Raw genomic sequence first — 20495 nt, 5'->3', positions numbered from 1 at the left:
TTAACTTGAATTTGAGGTCAGAGTGGAATGGCCAGACTGGTTCGGGGTGACGGGAAGGCGACAGTAACTCAAATAACCACACGTTACAACAGTGCTTCTCTGAACTCACAACACGTTGAACCTTGAAGTGGATGGGCTACAGCCGCGGAAGAGCACAAGCGCACACTCAGAGAGTGTAGAACACAGAACAGCAAGACATTGGACAGGCCATTGCCCACAATGTTGTGCCAGTCTTGAAGCCAATTCTTACTAAATGTTCTCCTCCTGTGTAGCAAGGATCAGTTCTATTTGTCAGGCACATTCACATGGAATAGGAATTTACTGTGGTGAGTTGGTGTGACATGCAGCAAAAAAAAATTATTAGAATAAAGAATAAAAAATAAAATCACAGGTTAAAGTACAGATATGGAATGTACAGGAATACATAAATAGCCATGTGTCGTTACAATGTGAACAACATCATAAAAAGTGGTTTAAACTGGCTGAAGTGCGGTGGTTTTGGTAATAGGTGGGGGATGGTGAGAGGAGGCAAACTAGAATGAATGAATATCCCTCCATTCCCTTCACATTCCTGTGTCTATCTAAAATCCTCCTAAACTCCACACACAAAGCTGCTTATTTCCACTACTACGCCTGGTAACCCTTTCCAGGCACCCACCATTCTCTGTCCCTCACATCTTTCCCCCTCATCTAAATTATATGCCCTCTAGTGTTTCTACCCAGGGCAAAAGACTGTCTATGTCTCTCATAAAGGGTAGCATGACACTTGGGGTGTTCCAGAGTTCAGAGTTCAATTCAGGCGCTGTCTGTAGGTTGTTAATACCGTCTCCCCTTCGACCATGTGCGTTTCCTCCAGGTGCTCTGGTTTCCTCCCACATTCCAATGACCTACCATTCAGTAGATTAATTGGTCATGCAAATTGTCCGGTGACTGGGGTTAAATAGCAGGGTGTCGCCGCTCGTTGGGCCAGAAGGGCCTGTTCCATGCTGCATCTCTAAATTTTAAAGAAAAATGATTTTATAAACTTCCGTCAAGTCTCCCCTCAGCCTCCGCCACTCCAGGGAAAATATCCTATATTTGTTCAATCACTCATTATACTCTCTAATCCAGGCAGCATCCTGGCAAACCTCTTCTGCATCCTTCCTGTAATGCATATATGTCAAACTCAAGGCCCGCGGGCCAAATCCGGCCCGCGGTGGAATTATCTTTGGCCCGCGAGATAATATCTAATTACTATTAAAGCTGGCCCCAGTAATCGAAGCGCCTATGGCGTATGATATGGCTAATGCTGAGTTTATTCAGGTACCAGGTTTTCAGGGTTTTTAGTGTTTATTCGGCAGTCTTCTTCATAAGAAACGGAATTTGTAAAGTGAAACACTTTGTAGTTATAGCAGAGACTGAGACACATGAGAGCAGGCTGAAAAAACGGAGGCAACGAAAGCTGCGTTCGCACGCGTCCGACTGCTCCGGCCCGCATGAAGCTGCATTTCGCTCAATCCGGCCCGTGACCTAAAATGAGTTTGACACCCCTGCTTAATGGGACAAGCACAAACTTCATGAGCAGTCTGGCTAAAATTTTATATGCTACAACATGATTTCCTTACGCTCATACTCAACATTCCAACTAATGAAGTCAAGCATGCCATATGCCTTATATTCTCTGTGTAGTGAACAATGAGTGACATAAATTAGAAAACTGAGGAGAGAGAAACCTACAAATTAAAAGATGGAACATTCTTTTCTCTCTATGGTTTTTCAAAATTGGAGCAGGAACTGAGTGTTTAGATCCTGACCCTCTGCCTGTATTTACTAAGCTCATAACACCAACTAGGTGTCACCTTTAAATTCCTGGGTGTTAACATACCTGTCCTGGGGGCAACACGCAGGTAATCGTAATCACAAGGAAAGCATGACAGCACCTTTACTTTCTTGGGATGTTAAGGATGTTCAGCTTGTCACTGAACACTAACAAACTTCTACAGATCTGCTATTGAAGGTATGTGCCGGACCATAAGAAGCTGCAGAGAGTAGACTCACTCTGCCAATCACAGGCACTGCCATCCCCATCATTGGTAGAATCTGCAGGAGGTGCTGCTTCAAGAAAGTAACGTCCATCATCAAAGATCCCCACCAACTGGACCATACCACCTTCTTGCTGCTCCCATCAGGCAGAACGTACAGAACCTTGAAGTCCCACACCGTCAAGTTCAGGAATAGTTACTGCCCTTAAGTCAATTGGTTCCTGAGCTAACCAACACAACCCCAATCACTGCCTCAGTATAGCAATACCGTGACCACCTTGTACTACAATGGACTTTATTTTTGTGTTCTTCCTTGTAAAAATCGGTTATAATCTATGATTTTCTTGTGAACATTGTGTCTCTGTGTGCCTGTGATGTTGCTGCAAGTTTTTCATTGCATCTGGACACACATGGACTTGTGCATCTGACAATAAACTCAACTTTGACTCTGAGGGAGGCACGATGGTGAGCACAGAGGCAGTGGCCTCTTGGAGTGAACCTTCACTCCAAGGTTTATGCTTTTGTGGTTTCTCACCAGTTGTAAGGCCGGCTGGTGGCGCGATAGCATCAGTGCCGGACTCCGGAGTGAAGGTTTCCGACTTTGAATCCAGGTCGGGCCACCCCCGAGCACGCTTTCCATCCGTGCCGGGTTGAGTGTCGAGCTAGTCACTCAGCCTCGTAAAAAAAAAACAAGGGTCGAGTCAGGAACATTCATATCGTGACCCAGTTAATCCAAAAGGAGACGAATCCTGAACCAAGTGCCAGACAAGAATGGCTGACTGTCTGGTGTGACACACTAAAAAAAAATTGAAAAAAAACAGTTGTAAGAACATGAAACATGGAATAGTGCAGCAAGAACAGACCCTTTTCTCAATGATGTCTGTGCCAACCCCAAGGCCAAATGGAATTAATTCTATCTACCTACATATGGTCTGTCTTGAATTGAATTAACTTTATTTCTTACATCCTTCACATACATATGGAGTAAAAATCTTTACGCTACCTCTCCGTCTAAATGTGCAATGTACGATTTATAGTAATTTGTAATAAATTGTATTTACAACAGGACAGTCAATATAGCATAGAAATACAATTGTATCAACCTGGTGGAAGAAGCTGTTCCACCTGGCTTTTATGCTGCGGGAGCAACTGGAACAGTTTGTGGTTGGGTCCCCAATGATCCTTCAGGCCCTTTTAATACACTTGTCTCTGTAAATGTCCTGAATAGTGGGAAGTTCACATCTACAGATGCGCTGGGCTGTCCGCACCACTCTCTGCAGAGTCCTGTGATTGAGGGAAGTACAGTTCCCATACCAGGCAGTGATGCAGCCGGTCAGGATGCTCTCAATTGTGCCCCTGTAGAAAATCCTTGGGATTTGGGGTCTCATGCCGAACTTCTTCAACCGTCTGAGATGAAAGAGGCGCTGTTGTGCTTTTTTCACCATATAGCTGGTATGCACAGACCAAGTGAGATCCTCGGTGATGTGTATGCTGAGGAACTTAAAGCAGTTCACCCTCTCAACCCCAGATCCACTGATGTCCATAGGGGTTAGCCAGTCTCCATTCCTCCTGTAGTTCACAACCAGCTCCTTTGTTTTTGCAACGTTGATGGAGAGATTGTTTTCTTGACACCACTGTGTCAGGGTGATGATTTCTTCTCTGTAGGCAGCCTCATTGTTATTTAAGATTAGGCCAATCAGTATAGTGTTGTCAGCAAATTATCAGATTGGAGCTGTGGGTGGCAACACAGTCATGGGTATAGAGAGAGTAAAGGAGGGGACTTAGGATACAGCCCTGAGGGGCTTCTGTGTTGAGGATCAGAGGGGCAGAGGTGAGGGGGCTCACTCTTACCACCTGCCGGCGATCTGACAGGAAGTCCAGGATCCAGCTGCACAAGGCAGGCTGAAGGCCGAGGTCTCTGAGCTCCTTGTCAAGCCTGGGGGGAATTATGGTGTTGAATGCTGAACTGTAGTCCAAGAACAGCATCCCCTCCATCCCCTGCCTGTTCATGTGCCTAGAGGCCTCTTAAAAATGCAAAGTTATTACAGCTCGTGTGTCGGAGTTTGAAGTTCACTTCTGTCATCCTCTGTAAGAAGGTCTGTACATTCTTCCTGTGTGCGTGTGGGTTTCCTCTAGTTTTCTTCCACGTTCCAAAGACATAGAAGGTTAATTGGTCATTGTAAATTGTCTGGTGATTTGGCTAGGGTTAAATCGGTGTGTTGCTGGGTGGTGTGGCTTGAAGATCCTGTTCCACGTTTTATCACTAAATAAATAAATAAAAAGAATGCTCCTGTTATGTCTGCCTCCACCACCACCACTCTGTAAAAATATTTGCCCACACATTCCTTTGGACTTTCCTCCTCTCACCATTAATTTTAGCCTTCGAATATTAGACATTTTTACCCTGAGAAAAAGACTCCGACTGTCTTTGCCGCTCGTAGTTTTATTGAATTCACCCCTCAGCCTCTCATGCTCCAATCTAACCTCTCCTTATAGATCATGCACTGTAATCCAGGCAGCATCCTCGTGAGCCCCTTCTGCACCTCATCAAATTCTCCACAGCCTTCCTGTAACAGGAAGACCACAAATGCACAGTACTCCACTGAAGTCTAGTAAAGGCCTTAACTAAAGTTTTATACGGCTGTAATGTGACTTCCTGACTCAGTGACCCGACCGATGGAAGAAAGCGTGCCACACGCCTTCTTTTACCACCCTGTGTACCTGTGCTGCCATTTTCTGGGAGCTATGGACTTTGACCCCAAAATCCTTCTGTGCATCAATGCTGTTGGGGGTCCTGCCATTAACTGTGTACCGTCCCCTTACATTAGACCTTCCAAATTACAACACCTCACACTTGGCTGGATTAAACTCTATCTGCCATTTCTCTGCCCATATCAGCAACTGACCCTTTGATGTGGCCTTCACCTATTTTTAAGGTGAATAGGTGATGGGGTACCTCAAAGTGGTATGCAGTGATGATTCCTCACTTCCTCAACTCAGTAATCAGAGGTGCAAAGTCACTCCATTATGGTTAACTTGCAGATTGAGTCAGTAGTAAGGACGGCAAGTGCAAAGCTAGCATTTATTTTGAGAGGACAAGAATATAAAAGCAATGCTTAGGTTTTATTAGCCATTGGTCAGACTGCACTTGGTGTATTGTGAGCAGTTTTGGGCCCCTTATCTAAGGAAGGATGTGTTGGCATTGGAGGCGGTCCAGAGGTTTGCAAGGATGATTCCGGGAATGAAAGGGTTAACGTACGAGGCCCATTTGATGGCTCTGGGTCTGTACTCGCTCAAGTTTAGAAGAATGAGGGGGAATCTCATTGAAACCTATCAAATGTTGAAAGGCCTAGAGAGAGTGGATGTGGCCAGGATGTTTCCCATAGTTGGGAAGTCTAGGGCTAGAGGGCACAACCTCAGAATAGATGGATGCCTCTTTAGAACAGAGCTGAGAAGGAATTTTTTTACCCAGAGGGTGCTAGAATTCATTGTCACAGATGGCTTTGGAGGCCAAGCTCCTGGGTATATTTAAAGCAAAGATTTATGTTCTTGATTTGTAATGGTACCAAAGGTTACAAAAAGAAGGCAGGATAATGGGGTTCAGAGGGATAATAAATTGGCCATGATGGAATGGCGGAGTAGATGTGATGGGCCGAATGGCCTAATTCTTCTCCTATGTCTTATGGGTCTTCTCTTAGAGGTAATTTGTTGGGATCAGGAGTGGGTTATTCAATCCCTCCAGTCTCCTGCCCCCTCCCCCCAAAACATCACAGCTTATCTCAACATAGGCTGAACTTTTCAATCTCAATAACCTCACACCTCACCTGTCAAGAACAAACCTCCACAGACTCTGATTCCCAACATCCTCTTAGGACAAGAGTGCTAAAGGCTCACACAGAGTCTGGGAGAAGAAAATTTGCCTTATGTCTATCTTTAAAAAAGACTCTCCTTCTTAGAGCCATTGAGCCAGGCAGCATGGGAAACGGGCGCTCGGTCCAACTCAACTGTGCAGACCCATTTGCTCACTTTTGGCCCTTAGCCCTCTAAACCTCTCCTCTCCACGTACTTACTGCATCTCAGTGACTTTTAAACATGGATGATGTGCCTGCCTCACCACTATTTCTCACAGCTCATTCCAGCTTCAGTGTGAAGAAGCTGCCTTTGATGTCCTTTTTAAAACTCTTGACTCTGATCATAAACCTCTGGATTTATAGCACACCACTCCCCCCCCCCCCCCCATCCCCGGGATAAAGGATTGGAATCAGATATATTACCACTGACACATACCTTGAAATTTGATATATGGCTTCAGAAATACAGAAAAGACATAAAAAATACAATGTTACAATAATAAAAAAGTGCAAAAGAGGAATGGTGAGGTAGTGTTCATGGGTTCATCAATTGTTCAGAAACCTGACGGCGGAGAGGAGAAGCTGTTCCTAAAACATTGTATGTGGGTCTTCAGGCTGCTGTACCTCCTCCCTGGTGGTAGTAATGAGAAGAGGGCAAGGCCCGGTTGGCGAGAGTCCTTGATGATAAATGCCATCTTCTTGAGGCCCCACCACCTGAATATGTGGTTAATGGCGGGGAGGGTTCTGCCTGTGGTGGAGCTGGTTGAGCTTACAAAACTCTGCAGTGTCTGGCGATCCTGTGCGTTGGAGACTCCATGTTAGGTGGTGATGGAACCAGTCGGGATTGTCTCCACCGTATGCCTGTAGAAATTTGCTGGAGTCTTTAGTGGCATACAGAATCTCCTCAAATTCTGAATGAAGTAGAATCAGCCGGAATACCTTCTTTATGATTGCTTCAGTGTTTTGGCCACAGGATAGATCGTCTGTGACTCCAAGGAACTTGAAGCTGCTCACCCTCTCCACCGCTGACCCCTCTACGAGGACTAATGTACTGGGCTGTGTCCACAGCTCTCTGAAGCTCCTTGCAGTCACAGGCTGAGAAGGAAATCTGTTAAACGGAGAGTGGTGGGTACACAAAATGCACTGCTGGGATGGTGGTAGAGTCAGATGCATGAGGGATCTTTAAGAAACTCTTAGATAGGCACATGGATGATGGAAAAATGGAGGGCTATGTGGGAAGGAAAAGTTAGATGATTTTAGAATAAGTTTAAAGGTCAGCACAACATAATGGGCTTGTACTGCACTGTAATGTTCTATGTTCTATGAAATCCAGAGTTGAATCTTCAACGGTTCAATCCAGTCCCCCCTCAATGCTTCTAAACCCCAGCAATGTTTGCAGATGCATCACAGAAAGTATCTGAAATGGATACATCACCTTTTGTACAGCAACTGCTCTGCCTGAGACTGCAAGAAACTTCAGAAAATTTTAGACAGAATTCAGCACATCACGGAGACCAGCCTCCCCTCCATGGACTCCGTCTACCCTTCTTGCTACCTCGCTAAGGCAGCCAACAAAATCAAAGTCCCCACCCACCCTGGACATTCTCCCTTCTTCCCGTCCCTTCGGGCTGAAGATACACAAACTCAAGAGCATGTACCACCAGGCTGTTGTGATGGAAAATAGCTGGTTCTTTGAGTCTCAACAGTAGAGGCCTGGACACACACAGTTTTAATAATAAGGAATTTATTTACAAGGGGAAGTCAGGTCAACACAAGCAACTACAATACACAGAAAGCGGTGTGGGGACAGGGTACAGTTACACATACAAAGAACAAGGGAAAAGCACTACAACAGCTATCCCCCTTGACCTTGGATAGCTGCGGCTCCCTTACCAGGACAAACAATAAACCTTCCCAAACATAAATCAATGCACTTACCTTCAATGAGGTGGTGTGTAAGAGAGACCGAGCCAGGCACATGTCTCACCTTTTATAGCATGGGGCTGGGTGCGATAATCCTGTTAAGGTGACCAATAATTTAGGTGTGCATTGATTAGTTGGGAGGGACCAAATGTTGATTGGCATGTGGTGTGTCCTCCAACCCGCCAGGTGGCAGTGCATCTGTCACGTGGCCGGTATCTCTGGATACACAGGCTCAAGGACAACTTTTAAACTACTGCTCAAAGACTATTGAATGGACAATTTACCTCATCGTGGCCCTTGCACTTTCTCTGTCTGTCTGCTCTGCATTTTATCTGTAGATACAACTCTGAATCCTTCATCAGACCTGATGAAGTCGGCTGTTTATTCCCCTTCATTGATGATGCCTGACCTGCTGAGTTCTTCCAGCATTTTGTGTGTGTTGCTTAAGATGTGTTTATATTCTTCATTCAGCCTTCTTTTTTTACTACCTGGATGTATTTTATGCTTGGAGGAGGCTGTACCGATGGCATGCAAACAAGTTTTCACTCTATCTTGATATATGTGACAATAATAACTTGTCCACCCTTCACTCATTTTAGGAATCAGGGAAGTAAAACTATTCTGATTGCGCCCAACACATTAACATCCTTCCCTAGATAAGGAGCCCAAATTGTGTTCCAGAGATAGTCTCGCCAGTGTGATATATAACCACTGCCTGCTTCTCAAATCAGTTCCTCTTGCAACAGGTCGCAGTTAAAGTCAAAGTCAAGTTTATTGTAAAATGAATAAGTCCATGTGCGCACAGGGTGCAGAGATTACCTGCAGCAGCATCACAGGCACGCAGCATCAGGTAAGCAACATTCACAGGAAAAACATAATTTAAGCTTAAGCTGTGCACAATTTTTACAAGAAAAAGCACATTGCGGTACAAAGTGGTCACAGTATAGCTACATTGATGCACTGATTGGGGTTATGCCGGCTGGTTGAAGGGAAATAGCTGTTACTGAACCTGGTGGTTTCCTGTGCTCAGTGTCAGATGTGGGAGGTCCAGGATCTCCCAGCCTCCCGGACGGCCATATTTGCACCCGATGTGTCGAGCCGCAGCTCCTAAGGGACCGCGTTAGGGAACTAGAGATGCAGCTCGATGACCTTCGTCTGGTCAGAGAGAGCGAGGAGGAGATAGAAAGGAGTTATAGGCAGGTGGTCACACCGGGGCCATGGAAGACAGTCAGGAGAGGGAAGGGCAAGAGTCAGGTACTAGAGAGTACCCCTGTGGCCATAACCCTTGACAATAAGTACTCCTGTTTGAGTACTGTTGGGGGGGACAGCCTACCTGGGGGAAGCAACAGTGGCCGTGCCTCTGGCACAGAGTCCGGCCCTGTGGCTCAGAAGGGTAGGGAAAGGAAGAGGAAGGCAGCAGTGATAGGGGACTGTATAGTTAGGGGGTCAGACAGGCGATTCTGTGGACGCAGGAAAGAAACGCGGATGGTAGTTTGCCTCTGGGTGCCAGGGTCCGGGATGTTTCAGGTCGCGTCCAAGATATCCTGCAGTGGGAGGGAGAACAGCCAGAGATCATGGTACATATTTATACCAATGACATAGGTAGGAAAAGAGAAGAGGTCCTGAAAACAGACTACAGAGAGTTAGGAAGGAAGTTGAGAAGCAGGACCACAAAGGTAGTAATCTCAGGATTACTACCTGTGCCACGCGACAGTGAGAATAGGAATAGAATGAGGTGGAGGATAAATGCGTGGCTGAGGGATTAGAGCAGGGGGCAGGAATTCAGATTTCTGGATCATTGGGACCTCTTCTGGGGCAGCTGTGACCTGTACAAAAAGGACGGGTTGCGCTTGAATCCCAGGGGGACCAATATCCTGGTGGGGAGGTTTGCTAAGGCTACTAGAAAGAGTTTAAACTAGAATTGTTGAACTGAAGAGTCTGGGGAAGGGGCAGTTGGATCACAAATAGAGAAAGCTTGGAGACAGTGTGTGAGGGAGGATAGGCAGGTGATACAGAAGGGATGTGCTCAGACTGATGGTTTGAGATGTGTCTATTTTAATGCAAAGAGTATTGTGAACAAAGCAGATGAGCTTTGAGCGTGGATCAGTACTTGGAGCTATGATGTGGTGGCCATTACAGAGACTTGGATGACTCAGGGACAGGAATGGTTACTTCAAGTGCCGGGTTTTAGATATTTCAGAAAGGACAGGTTTATCGAGGAGCAGATAGGGAAACAGATCCTGGAAAGGTGTAATAAAAACAGAGTTGTCGTGATGGGAGATTTTAATTTCCCAAATATTGATCGGTATTTCCCTAGAGCAAGGGGTTTAGATGGGGTGGAGTTTGTTAAGTGTGTTCAGGAATGATTCTTGACACAATATGTAGATAAGCCTACAAGAGGAGAGACTATGCTTGATTTGGTATTGGGAAATGAACCTAGTCAGGTGTCAGATCTCTCAATGGGAGAGCATTTTGGAGATAGTAATCATAATTCTATCTCCTTAACTATAGCATTTGAGAGGGATAGGAACAGACAAGTTAGAAAAGCATTTAATTGGAGTAAGGGGAATTATTGGGCTATCAGGCAGGAAATTGGAAGCTTAAATTGGAAACAGATGTTCTCAGGGAAAAGTACGGAAGAAATGTGGCAAATGTTCAGGGGATATTTGTGTGGAGTTCTGCATAGGTACATTCCAATGAGCAGGGAAGTTATGATAGGGTTCAGGAACCATGGTGTACAAAGGCTGTAATAATTCTAGTCAAGAAGAAAAGAAAAGCTTACAAAATGTTCAGAGAGCTAGGTAATGTTAGAGATCTAGAAGATTATAAGGCTAATAGGATGGAGCTTAAGAAGGAAATTAGGAGAGCCAGAAGGGGCCATGAGAAGGCTTTGGCAGGCAGGATTAAGGAAAACGCCAAGGCATTCTACAAGTATGTGAAGAGCAAGAGGATAAGACGTGAGAGAATAGGACCTATCAAGTGTAACAGTGGAAAAGTGTGTATGGAACCGAAGGAATTAGCAGAGCTACTTAATGAATACTTTACTTCAGTATTCTCTATGGAAAAAGATCTTGGTGATTGTAGTGATGACTTACAGCGGACTGAAAAGCTTGAGCATGTAGATATTAAGAAAGAGGATGCACTGGAGCTTTTGGAAAGCATCAAGTTGGATAAGTCGCTGAGACTGGATGAGATGTACCCCAGGCTACTGTGGGAGGTGAGGGAGGAGATTGCTGAGCCTCTAGTGATCATCTTTGCATCATCAATGGAACAGGTTCCAGAGAATTGGAGGTTTGCAGATGTTGTTCCTTTATTCAAGAAAGGGAGTAGAGATAGCCCAGGAAATTATAGACCAGTGAGTCTTACTTCAATGGTTGGTAAGTTGATGGAGAAGATCCTGAGAAGCAAGACTTATGAACATTTGGAGAGGTATAATATGATTAGGAATAGTCAGCATGGCTTTGTCAAGGGCAGGTCATGCCTTACGAGCCTGATTGAATTTTTTGAGGTTGTGATTAAACACATTAATGAAGGAAGAGCAGTAAGATAGAGCAGTAGATGTAGTGTATATGGATTTCAGTGAAGCATTTGATAAGGTACCCCATGCAAGGCTTATTGAGAAAGTAAGGAGGCATGGGATCCAAGGGGATATTGCTTTGTGGATCCAGAACTGGCTCACCCACAAAAGGCAAAGAGTGGTTGTAGACGGGTCATATTCTGCATGGAGGTCGGTGACCAGTGGAGTGCCTCAGAGATCTGTTCTGGGACCCCTACTCTTCGTAATTTTTATAAATGACCTGGATGAGGAAGTGGAGGGATGGGTTAGTAAGTTTGTTGATGACACAAAAGTTGGAGGTATTGTGGATAGTGTGGAGGGCTGTCAGAGGTTACAGCAGGACATTGATAGGATGCAAAACTGGGCTGAGAAGTGGCAGATGAAGTTCAACCCAGATAAGTGTGAAGTGGTTCATTGTGGTCAATCAAATATGATGGCAGAATATAGTATTAATGGTAAGACTCTTGCCAGTGTGGAGGAGCAGAGGGATGTTGGGGTCTGAGTCCATAGGATACTCAAAGCAGCTGCGCAGGTTGATTCTGTGGTTAAGATGGCATACGGTGCATTGGCGTTCATTGATCGTGGAATTGAATTTAGGAGCCAAGAGATAATGTGGCAGCTATATAGGACTCTGGTCAGACCCCACTTGGAGTACTGTGCTCAGTTCTGGTTGCCTCGCTACAGGAAGGATGTGGAAGCCATAGAAAGAGTGCAAAGAAGATTTACAAGGATGTTGTCTGGGTTGGGGAGCATGCCTTATGAGAATAGGTTGAGTGAACTTGGCCTTTTCTCCTTGGAGTGATGGAGGATGAGAGGTGACCTGATAGAGGTGTATAAGATGATGAGAGGCATTGACCGTGTGGATAGTCAGAGGCTTTTTCCCAGGGCTGAAATGGTTGCCACAAGAGGACACAGGTTTAAGGTGCTGGGGAGTAGGTACAGAAGAGATGTCAGGGGTAAGTTTTTTTACACAGAGAGTGGTGAGTGTGTGGAATGGGCTGCCAGCATCGGTAGTGGAGGGTGATACAATAGGGTCTTTTAAGAGACTTTTGGATAGATTAATGGAGCTTAGTAGAGGACTAAGGGTAAGCCTAGTAATTTCTAAGGTAGGGACAAGTTCTGCACAAGTTTGTGGACTGACGGGCCTGTATTGTGCGGTAGGTTGTCTATGCTTTTATGTTTCTATGGTGGCGTGGGACTTCAGGCTTCTGTACCTCCTGCCTGATGGGGTCAGTGAGAAGAAGGCTTGGCCTGGATGGTGGGGATCTTTCCCGATGGATGTTGCCTTCTTGAGTCACCCCTCCTGTAAATACTACCGATGGTGGGGAGGGATGATGCCTGTAGTGTACTGGGCTGAGTCCAGCACTCTCTGCAGTTTCCTCCATTCCTCTGCATTTGAATTGAACAGCAAGTGGTCAGCGTTGGGTATAAAATCATTTAGTGAATTGCAATGTCTCTGTCACCGTCTGTGAATGTAGTTGAAATCAAAGGCATTTGAATGAATTTCTAAGTTTTAGTGGCTCAGGATCGTGAGCTGTGGTGAGGGTCAATCAAAGGGAAATCTATTAATGCTCACATTAAGCAGATCATTGATGTAACTGACCTTACAAGTTTAATTATCCGCTCATCATTATGAAAGATCTGGTCTGGTCCCACCCTGTGATCAGTCGAAACACATCAAGACTATCTTTATCAAATAGTCACTGCAGGTAGACACCTGTAAACACTGAGGTGTACAGGCATTCTCTTTCTTTTGCCATGGCTGAAGATTCACACAGGTGTGTACATATATGTACATGCACAAACACACTCACACACATACACACACACCTATACACACACACACACTCACACTTCCTCTCTCTCACACACTCACACATTCTTTCTCTCTCTCGAACACTCACACATTCTTTCTGTCTCACGAACACACCCACATATGCACGCACGAATGTAACACGTACACACACATCACAATGAAGACAAAGCATATGCATGTGCATGCACCCATCTAACGCAAACATACACGCAGGAACAGTACACAACACAACTCACATGCGAGCACATGTTTTGCATACTCACGTATAGCAAATACATGCACAACACATGCGTGTTCACACAGACACACACAAAGGAGGGCTTGAGGTATAAGGAGAAGCAGGACAGGCCGGGTCTGAAGTGAAGGAGGTTTGCTAAAGAGGGTTGTAGAATCATGAGGGGTGTAGATAAGATGGATGGTCAGAATCCTTTTCCCCAGGGTAGGGCCGTCATCTAAACAACTTCTTCTGGCAGTTCATTCCATAAACTCACCGCCCTCTGTATGTAAAAATAGTTGTCCCTCATGTCCCATTTAAAACTTTCCCCTTTCACCTTAAACCTGTGCCCTCTAGATCTTGGTTCTATTTCTCTGAGAAAAGGACTGTCCACAATCACCCTGTCTCTGCCCCTCATGATTCTATACATGTCTATAAGGTCACCTCCTCATTCCCCTATGCTCCAAGCGATAAAGACCCAGCCTAGTCAATCCTTCCTTGTAACTCAGGCTCTTGAGCCCTGGCAATATTCTTGTACAGCTTCTCTGCACTCTTTCCAGTTTAATGATGAGTTTCCTATAACTAGATGACCAAAGCTGTACACTGGGTCACCAACATTTCATCCAGCTGCAACATAACCTCCCAACTCCTGTACTCAGTGCCCTATCTGATAAAGACCACCTTCACGAGGTCCGTGTGGGTCCCTGGATGGTGGGACAGGAAAGGGGTAAATGGGCAGGTCGGACAGTTAAAAACTCTTAAGGTCCTGAGATGTCTCAACGGGGTTGCATTTGGGGAGTGTGTCTTCTCCTGTGACAGAATCTGAAACAGGTGGCGGGATCACTTTTAAAACTAAGGGGGTATCTGTTTACAAGAGAATCATTTCTCCCAGCAGGAGGTGGAGCTCCAGTGCTCTTTCTCACAAATGGGGTGGGGAAAGCAGAATCTGTGAGCATTTTTACAGCTGGGGGAGGAGGCAGAGATCGTTTCTTGGTAAGTCAGGGGCGAGAAAGGTCACTGGGAGTCAGAGGGGAGGTGGAGTTGGGCTCACCGTCAGATAAGGTGGAATATTATTGGATGGGCAGGGTGGGGATGGGACTGGCAGTAGGAGAATGGAAAATTGGTTCAGAGGGACTATATCCCTGTTACTGAAGAGTGGAACTGGTGCTGATGTCACTGGTGGTGATGATGTAAACAATAATGTCACGTTAGAGATTATTATGTTTCTGTGTCGGTGGTGATGTCACACTGGAGGTAATTATGCCACATTAGAGATGCATATATCACAGTGTAGGCAACGATGTCATATTAGACACGATGATGTAATATTACAGGCAATAATGTCACATTGGAAGTGATGATTCTCCTTAGAGCTAACGGTATCACATTAGATGTCATGGTGTCAGATTAGAGATAATGATGATGATGTTATATTTCAGGCAATGGTGTCATGTTAAACATGCCACATTAGCGTAGCAGTTAGCACAACGCTATTACAGCTCGGAGCATAGGAGTTCAGTTCAATTCCACCTTCATCTGTAAGGAGTCTCCCAGTGATCGCATGGGTTTTCTCCGGGTGCTCGGGTTTCCTCCCACAGTTCAAGGACTTAGCAGTTGACAGGTTAATTGGTCATTGTAAATTGTCTGCGATTAGGCTTGGGATGAATCAGGGACTGCTGGGCGGCAAATTTCGAAGGGGCAGAAGCGCCTACTACACGCTGCATCTCGGTAAATAGATAATGTCAGTCTGGAGTCATTAACGTTGCATTGGAAGCGACGCTGGAACAGTGTGGACAATGATAGCACGTTGTATGCAATGGTGTCACAGTGTACATGATACTTCCACACTGTAGGATGTCACGTTGGAGATGATGACATCAGATGTGATGATGTCAGTTTGGAAGTGCTGATGACTCATTGACTGCGGTATCAGCTGGGGCATGGCATCTCTGTGTTGGACGTGGTGATAACACATCGGCAGTGTTGACAACACAGGGCAACAGACGTAAGATGCTGGAGGAACTCAGCAGGCCAGGACTTCCCGCAGTATTTTGTGTGTGTCGCTTAGGAATTCCAGCATCTGCAGTTTTCTCGTGTTTGACGTAACACAGGATGCGATGACGTCACGTCAGGACATCGTGACATCACGCTGTCCGTGATGACATCACCTGGAAAGGATGGACCTTCCTGGAGTGATGAAGTCACATCGCCTCATCTGTGAGTGCGAGGGGCAGTCCAGGGGATACATACGTGGGATCCTGCCGTGCGCGGAGGAGCCACCAGGGTTGCTATCGGCTGCTGCGGGACCAGCTCTGTGAGTGGGATCTTGCCCTGCGCGGGCCCCGTGCATTCCGGCAACGGGGCCGCAGCAGATCCAGGCAGCCCCAGCGCGGCCTGACGACGGAACACCAGACTTGGCAGCACTTCACACAGAGCACACATTCCCTGCAAAATCGCCTTTGATAAACTGGCTGATTGAAGGCGATCGTTTGTCAATTAAATTGCTCTCCCTCACCGCAGGACGTTCTTCCCCAGCTTCCCCCTTCCTTCCTTCCTCGCTGCTATTCTCTCACTGCCGATCCCATCTGGCACTCTGCGTCGTCGGCTCCCTTTACCTTTTCCCGGCTCTCCCTCCCTCACCTCCCACTATTCCACCACTTATCCTGTCCCATCTATTCTCGACCTCCCACCTCTGTCACACACTCTGTCTATCCATCCTACCCTCTCTTTCACTATTGATCCACCTCATCCTCCCCTCCCTATATCATCACCTGTAAACATTTGTACTTCTCTCTCCCCTTCTCAGGACCTCTTCCCCTCTCACTTCGCACTCTTCTCTCTCTCATTCTCCCTCTCACTGTTTCTCTTTGTCCCAGTCTCTCCTCATCCGGTATCTTTCCTCTCGCTATCTCTCTCCTCTTTCGCTCTTTACCTCTTTGCTCTCATCTCCCTCCTCTCTTTTTCACTATCTTATTCCTCGCATTATCTTTCCTCCCTTTGTCTCACTCTTTCCTCTCGCTCTCTTTCGTCTCTCTCCCCCTCTACCTCTCTCTTTCCTTCACCCTTACACGTTCCAACTACCTGGCTGTCCTTCCCCGTCTCTCCCCACGCTCTCTCACACCCTCACCATCTCTGCCTCGCTAACTCCAGACCTCTTTTACCCTCCCCTTCTCTCTTTCTGACCCCTCTCCGTCTCTCAATACACATTCTTTCTTCCTTTCACCCACTTCTCTTCCCCCTCTCTCATACACATCCCTTACACTTACCCTCCCTCTCTCCAACCCTTCCTTCCTCTCTGTCTCTCTAAACTCACACTCTCCGTCTTCTCCTTCCCTCCCTTTCTACCTCCCTCCCACACCCCTCTCCTTCACACTCTGCTGCTCTCCCTCTCTCCCCTCTCCTCCACACCATTTCGCTGGCCTCTCCCTAGCCCCCTCCTCTCATCTTCCCATCCCAACTCTCGCTCCCGCCCTTCTATTTTCCCTCTGTCCCTCTCCCTCTCCGCCCCCTCTCTTCTCTATTTCCTCCCCTTCCTTCTCTTTCAATGCATCTATCTCCCCATTCCTATTCCTCTCTCAGCTTCCCTCTATATCTATTTCTCTATGTCTCCCTCACTCTCCCCCTTTCTCCCTCTATCTATTCCTCCCTCATCCTCTCCTCTTATTTCTTTCCCTCTCTTTCATCTTCCTTCCCTATATTTTCCTTTCCATCTCCCCCACCCTCCCTTCCTTTCCCCCTCTACCCCCTTCCCTCTCTCCCTCCTCTCTCTCCCTCACTCCCTCCTTCCCTCCACACTACGCCTCTCTCTCTCTCTCTCTCTCTCTCTCTCTCTCTCTCTCTCTCTCTCTCTCTCTCTCTCTCTCTCTCTCTCTCTCTCTCTCTCTCTCTCTCTCTCACACACACACACATTTTTTTTTAAATATTTAAAGCCCCCCTCTCAACTGCGCGGCTCCAACACAAACAGATCAAAAGGCTGGCCCGGGCCATTAGCTACAGTTGGTGATTGATAAGTTATCGATCCCGGAGTCAGACCGAACACACAGTGTTCTGTGTACCGGTTGCGCGTTGAACTCTGTAAAGTTGTAGCCGCGGGTTATATAACAATGAGGCGAGTCTGAACGGTAGCAATGTTTGAAACGCAGCTAACAGCACAGCGAGTAACTAAATCGATAATTAATGACTTTGAATAATTTAAATGATCGATTTTTTTCTCTCATACAACAAGGAAAGTGTGTCTGCTATGTTTTTTTAGCCTGAACGCCAGAGAGATTCAAACCTTTGCAATCCAGCTTCGATATATTTTTTAATATCAGTAAACTTAAGCGAATAAGTGGATTTATAATCAGACACCCCATGTAAAGAACAACCTTGCTTTCGGGCTGATGTACGACGGTCTAACTAAAGGGAAAAAACAACATCAGCCAACTCCCTCAGCTACTTGTTATAACGTTACTTCGGGAGGATCGGACAAGTTGAAAGCGATTGTAAAGCGCTAGTCAAAACTAACAAGGAAGTTAAAAAAAAACAGCGCTTTATATCTGCGCTGAGTCGCTGCCGGCAGCCCACGGGGTAGAGATGGTATTCCGCTTTGATAGCTAAAAAATGTATCACCTCCGAAATCAAACAGTAAATTACTTAAAGCCGCAGAGAGCCAGGGAGGAGGTCGACATCACAGCAGAGGCAAGGAGAGAGGAACGTGCGGGAGGGGGTGGGAAGGGAGACTCGGAGAGGAGGCTGCAGACAGTCCCGAAGAGTCGGGGGGTGGGGGGGCAGGGGTTTGGGGAGAGGGAGAGGGAGGTGGTAGAGGGATGATGGGGGGTGGGGAAGGGTCCACAGAGCTGCACAGAAATATAAAAAAGGGCACAACAGTACACGGGCATACACAAAGGACACATCGGTATACAGGTATATGGAGTCCCATTGTTGGTGCATCCATTCCTGGAGTGGGCCAGGATTGGAGTGGGAGACCTTGGCTCAGCAGGTTTTGGCGAGAACAGGTAAAGGTGCTGAGTCTTTTGGAACCGTTTAGTGATTGTAGACCTTAAGCTTTAGAAGTTAGTCAAAGGTATAACCAGTACGGGCAGGACGGTAGTTAGGGCAGGGGAATGCTCCTCTTGTGGGACTGCAGGGTACCCAATGGTCTCCCCGATGAATACATCTGCAGGAACTGCACCCAACTTCATGTCCTGGATGACAAGGCCCACAAGCCAGAGCTGGAGCTGGAGGGTACTCAGGACAGTCCAGGAGGCTGAAACTTTTACTGAGGGAGGTCACAGCAGGCTTCAGACAGTAGATGGGTGACCACCAGGAGAAGTAAGGGGAGTAAGCAGCAGGTGCAGGGTCCCCCAATGGCCATTCTCCTCAGCATCAATTATACTGCTGTGGGTATTGCTGGGGGTGGGGGGTGGAGGCGGGGTAACCTTCAGGGCCCAGAAGCAACAGCCAGGCCAATGACACTGTGGCCAGCTCTGAGGCTCTGCAGGGAAGGGTAAAGTCAGGCAGAGTGATAGGAAACTCCATAGTTAGGGGAATGGACAGGAGATTCTGTGGCCATGAAAGAGACACCAGCATGGTATGTTCCTCCCAGATGCTAGGGTCCAGGATGTCTCAGAGTGGCTGCAAAATATTCTCAAGGGGGAGGCTGAGCAGCCAGAGGCCATGGTGCATATTGGTACCAATGACATAGGTAGAAAGGGGGAAGGGATCCTGCACAGTGAGTATAGGGAGTTAGGAATGAGGCTGAAGAGCAGGACCTCCAAGGTAGTAATCTCTGGATTGCCACGTACGAGTCAGGGCAAGAACAGACTGATAATACAAATGAATGAGTGGCTGAGGAACCAGTGCAGGGGGCAGGTTCAGGTTCTTCGATAATTGGAATCTTTTCTGGGGCAGGCGTGACTTGTACAAGATTGAAGGGTTACACCTGAACTAAAGGGGTACCAGTATCTGAGAAGTTTGCTAGTGCCACTTTTCAGGGTAAAACTAGTTTGGCAGGGGGTTGGGAACCAGAGCATCAGGTCAGAGAGTGAAGGGATGGAGAGGAAGGTAGATGTCAGGGCCAGTAAAATGGACAGGAGCGAACTAATAGATATGGTGGGATGGATAGCTTGAAGTGTCTGTATTTTAATGGTGGGAGTACTATGGGTAAAGGTGATGAACAGAGCATGAATCACTACATGGGGCTATGATGTTGTGGCCTTTACAGAGACCTGGTTGAGAGAGAGAGAGACAGGAATGGGTGCTTAATGTCCCAGGGTTTGGATGTTTTAGAAAAGATAGAGAGGGAGGTAAAAGAGGTGGAGGAGTTATACCACTAATCAGGGACAATATCACAGCTTCACTCAGAGGGGACATACTGGAGGGTCATTCACTGAGTCTATATGGGTAGAACTCAAAAATAGGATGAGTGCAATTACTCTAATGGGATTGTGCTACAGAAATCAGAAATCCCCAACGCTCCTCCCCGCCCCCCCCCACACACACACACACACACACACACACACACACACACACACACACACACACACACACACACACACACACACACACACACACACACACACACACACACACCATCGAGGAACAGATATACAGGCAGATAAAGGACAGGTGTGAAAACAATGTTGTCATGGGGGGATTTCAACTTCCCCAATATAAACCGAGACTCGCTGAGCACAAGAAGTTTAGATGGGGCAGAATTTGTTAGGTGCATTCATGAAGGTATGTGAAATCAATATGTAGACAGTTCAACTAGAGGAGAGGCTGTACTGGACTTGGTGTTCAGTAATGACCCTGCCAGGTGGCCAACCTTTCAATGGGTGAGCAGTTAAGGAACAATGACCACGACTTCGTAGGTTTTCAGGTAGCTATGCATACAGATAAGTATGGACCTATGAGAGTATTAAATTGGAAGAAGGCAAGTCATGAGAGCATTAAGCAGGAACTACGGAGAGTTAATTGGGAACAACTGTTTTGGGGCAAGTCCATATCTGACGTGTGGAGGATGTTTAAAGACCAACTGTACAGAGTAAGGACAGGTATGTTTGTCAGAAGGTAGAACAAGGATGCTTGGATGATGAGAGAGGTGATGAATTTTCTTTTTATATCTTTTTAT

This window comes from Hemitrygon akajei, chromosome 1, assembly GCF_048418815.1.
Source record: "Hemitrygon akajei chromosome 1, sHemAka1.3, whole genome shotgun sequence".
Lineage (NCBI taxonomy): Eukaryota > Metazoa > Chordata > Chondrichthyes > Myliobatiformes > Dasyatidae > Hemitrygon > Hemitrygon akajei.
Note: the sequence above shows the minus strand (reverse complement) of the source record.